Source organism: Sturnira hondurensis, unplaced genomic scaffold, assembly GCF_014824575.4.
Source record: "Sturnira hondurensis isolate 20B ecotype Veracruz unplaced genomic scaffold, ASM1482457v3 Scaffold0011378, whole genome shotgun sequence".
NCBI classification, from domain to species: domain Eukaryota; kingdom Metazoa; phylum Chordata; class Mammalia; order Chiroptera; family Phyllostomidae; genus Sturnira; species Sturnira hondurensis.
Window position 1 is genome coordinate 3,599,059 of NW_028084009.1, and position 4,084 is coordinate 3,603,142.

The window sequence follows — 4,084 nt, forward strand, 5'->3', positions numbered from 1 at the left end:
TTTGGAATCACCCCCGAGAAAGCCCCGGCTCTCCCGAGGGCTGTTCCCGAATTCTGCGGGTACAGGGTGGAGTGATCAGGCAGCTAAAATGGCAGATGTTGAGGGCTTGGGGGGTGGGGGGAGGGGAGGCCAATACCTGAAACTCTCCAGCCCCTTTCCCCGGCTTCCCTTTCGCCTCCACATCTTAGATCACTCCCTGAAAACAGAGCTGCAGTCCCTATGCCTCAGGTCACACAGCCCAACACCACTGACCACGTAAACAAGCCATCCAAACAGCCAATCCCGGCTTCTGCCTTCCAGGCTCTGTCTTGTCCACCCCTGCCCCCACCCCACCACACATTACCCCAAGACGGCAGCAGGCCAGCCCACTTTAAAAAAAAAAAAATTTACCGAATCACCAACGGCTACTAGACTACAAGCAGATACATCCTGCTACTTGGTTTTGCGCGCTGTTTCAGCGCAGGGGGCCTCTTTTCCCACCTCCCAGATGAAAATACAGTAATTAACGACATGCAGAAAGGGAATGTGGGAGAGAAGAAACTTCTCTCTCTCTCTCTTTTCCCCCCTTCCCCTAGACTTGAAAAGAAATTCTGGCAGATAATTTGGCTGCACACGAAGAGGGAGAGGCTGCTTACAGCCGCCCAAGTAAAGTGCTAGGTTGGGAGGCTCTGCGGGCTGGGCTGGCTGTTCCACCGCGCGAGAAGCAGACATTTATCTGTTCCCATGGAGATGCGTTTTCTACTAGTCAATCAGGCCCTGAGGAGGTCAGACAATAGCTGCTGGGTTCTTTTCTCATCTTTAGAGACAGTCGAATCCCCCGTTTAAAAAATAATCACGTATACGTAGAGGAGTCTAAATGACGTCTCAGAAGTACCTGCAAACGAGCAGCCATGATAATTTCAAGGGAGGCAAGAGAACCAAGAAACTCCAGCCGCCTCCCAGGAGGACAGGGCGTGACCCACCTCCACCCCCCTTTCCCATTTCAAATCATACTTTGTTCTATCACACTTCTTATTTGCATGGATTTGGGTTCCCAACTGACCTCCCTCTCCCGAATAAAATAATAAGGTCATAAATTAAAGGATGAACACTTCCAAACGACTGGGGGTAGGGGAGCCAGCATGGGGTATTTCAAAGAGAACCTGGGACAATCCAGGAACCGCCCCCCCCCCCCCAAAACAAAAAATAACCGCTGCCCCAGAAGAGAAACCCGGAGCTGCTGGAAGTTGGTGAGTTGTAAACTTCCTCCCGGCATTTCCTTGCCCTAAAAGTGCGCATGCAGACACGATTAGGGCGGCAATTTGACCTGGTGTTTATCAATCCCAGAAACAGACTGTGCTTTTTTGCAGCACGTGTTTATTTCAGGTGGATTGCACCCGCAGAATGATGGTTAAAATCCTCTTCTTTCAAGTGTCTTTTCCTAGGTTTTTTTTTTTTTGGCACATGCCTAAGGCGGAAGAAAATATAACAGAGGTCTTCCTAGAGCTAATTGAGACGGGAGAGGGTGTTTCCAGGGGATCACACGGGACTGAAACAGGAGCCCGTTCACAGGATGGCCACGGGACAGAAAAGGGCAGCCCGCCGGAGTCAGGAGTCACTGCGTTCTTGTCGGTGGAGTCTCTCCAGGGCGGCCCAACCGTGCCAGGCAGAGGCGCAAACGCAAGTCTGACTGCGGCTGGCAAGCCTGGCGGTGGGTTGGACGCCGCGTTTCCATCTCCGCAAGGCAGGGGCCCTGCTTCTCCCGGCCGGAGGGCGGGAACAAAGACACCGAGTGGGGGGAGCAGCCCCGGCTACCAGCGTTGACGGCAAGCGGAAAACCTCCAGCTGCCTAGTAACGTGGACTGTGCCAGGGGTGGGAGGCAAAAGCAGAATTCACTTTGAAGGTTCTTGGGAGCTGGATTTCCCCGGAGAGACGTGGCCCACATTTCTCCTGGATGGGGGGTGGGGGGTGGGGGGTCAGTGTACCACCATTTTCTTCTCCTGTTTTCTCATTTTAGGGTTTGCAATGAAGATCGAAGTAATAGACACTCGAAGCTAATGAAATGTTGAGTGTCAGCTGTAATAAAAAAAATCTAAAAATGCAGAACATTATTGAGAGACATCAGAGAGGACCTAGCTAAATAGAGGGTGGTAGCTATCAGGCACACAAAAAGAATATGCAATCTCTAAAAGATTCAAACAGTAGAAATCAAGGGAAAGTTGGAGTTCCTCATTTCCTATAGTGACCCTCACTAGCTCACAGTCTTACTCAATAGAGATAGTTAATAACTACTGTACACAGTGTGACACACTCTTTCAGATGTTTTCCATAAATATGCAAGTGTATATATATATATATATATACTTAAAAACATATACTTTGTTTTAAATATACCACTGAATCCTATTTATAGACACTATTACACAACTTGTGTTCTTTTTCCAATTAAAATATCTACCCCGGGCGATTTTCTATGTCTGAATGTGTTTGTTTTAAACATCAGCTGCAAATCTTTGAGAAAAATGTAATGCATGCACCTGGTGGGTGGAGGGGAGGAATCCAAATCAAAGGGACTGTGGGGAAGGGTGAGTCTCCCCCTCCCCCCACAGGCACTGCTAATGTGTAGGGTGTCATCCAGAAATTGTCTACCCATAGGCCAGCATATCTGTGTACCAGCCCCGCACACCTCTCTTTGTTTTTACCAAGTGTCTTTCATCTTGCATTTTTCACGTAGATCTCTCTTGGAGAGGGGCCACGTTAGGAAAAAATGGGCATTTGAAACGGTGGTATAGTATTTCTTTGGATGGCGCTCTTCCATGCAGTTGGCTCGTCCTGTTTGATGGATTGTGGGTGCACGGAGTCTTTGCTTGTACAACCGGCGCAGCTGTAAATCCAGGCTAGTCCGCGCCCTCTGAGTCTTTGCTCAAACACACCCCTTTGTGAAAGCACCTCTTACTCACACCTGCCCTCAGACGCTTTAAACCTGGAGAATTGATAGAATTCTCTTTTTTATTTTAAATGAGTGTTGAAATGGAGCATTATTAACCCATTAAAGGTCTGTTAGGAATATGTGCCCCACCCTATATATAGATTTTAAACTTTTCTCCAGCTTAAGAGAGGAGGCTCCTATAAAAGGAAAAAAAAAAAAAGGGGATGTTTCCCCCTGCCCCTCCCAGCCCCACCCGGGGGCCAGCCATGGCAGGATCCTCTCGTAGTTCCCCAGGCCCGCTTCTTACAAATGCAAGCTCCGTGTTGGGTAATTCCGTCCCTTGCTCTCCTTTCATCAGAGAAAGATCACAGCTCACTCTTAGACTTGGGTGCAGCTTCCTGCTTTTTGTGTGTGTGGGAGTGGAGGCATTGGGAGTTTGGAGCAAGGTGTGTCCTTGAGCCAAGTGACTGGGACCTGGGTGTGCAGTAGCTTGGGGGGACGGGACGGGACGGGACCCCCCCCCCCGCCCCCCGCGCCCCGCTCCCAGGGGAGGAGCCTGCTTTCGTTGTACAGTTGGAAACCTGGTGAAATCGTGTACAGGAAGGAACCTTTCTGCACAGCCAGTGAAGTCTTTTTGTTCTTTGTCTTGCAGTGTTCTCAGCGAATTTCTGTTTCGCCTGGGAAGATGGAAAGGAGCTAAAGAGGAGGGCACGCCTTGTAGCAAGCAAGCTCATTGAAAAATGTAATTCAGGAAGAGATGCAATGAGGCCAAAACGAAAGAGGAACTGGGCCTGCCTATGTTCAGAGCAGAAACACCAAAGTCACCATCCTCCAGTTAAACACAATGCAGGGAGAGGGTGGTTGGGGGGGTTGCTGGAAAATATGTCACCTGCTGGACTTGCCATTGAAATTCACTATCTTGTTTGCTGTTTATCTTGAGGCTGGGGGAGCTCTCCTGCTGGTTAGGGGAAAAGGGGGCAGTGTAGGAAGAACTGTAGTAATAAGAAAAGGAGGCTTAGACGCCCCAGAGAGAGTGGGAGGTGTAAATAATCTGGGGGGGTATTTAAGAGAAAGGAGAGACAGAGCTTGCCCAAAATCCTAAAAATTTAAGTGTGTGAGTGGTGGGGGCGGGGCGGGGCGGTGAACCAGACATAAGGAAAATGTCCCAAAAGAGA

The 4,084-nt window shown here is 49.5% G+C and overlaps 1 long non-coding RNA gene across 1 annotated transcript; it reads left to right on the forward strand.

Moving 5' to 3' along the window:
- The first annotated feature begins 1,155 nt into the window (after positions 1–1,155).
- Positions 1,156–3,819, forward strand: LOC118996456 (uncharacterized). The gene is made up of 2 exons (XR_005068487.1): positions 1,156–1,229; positions 3,562–3,819. It is a non-coding gene; the product is annotated as an uncharacterized LOC118996456 (long non-coding RNA).
- The last annotated feature ends 265 nt before the right edge of the window (positions 3,820–4,084 follow it).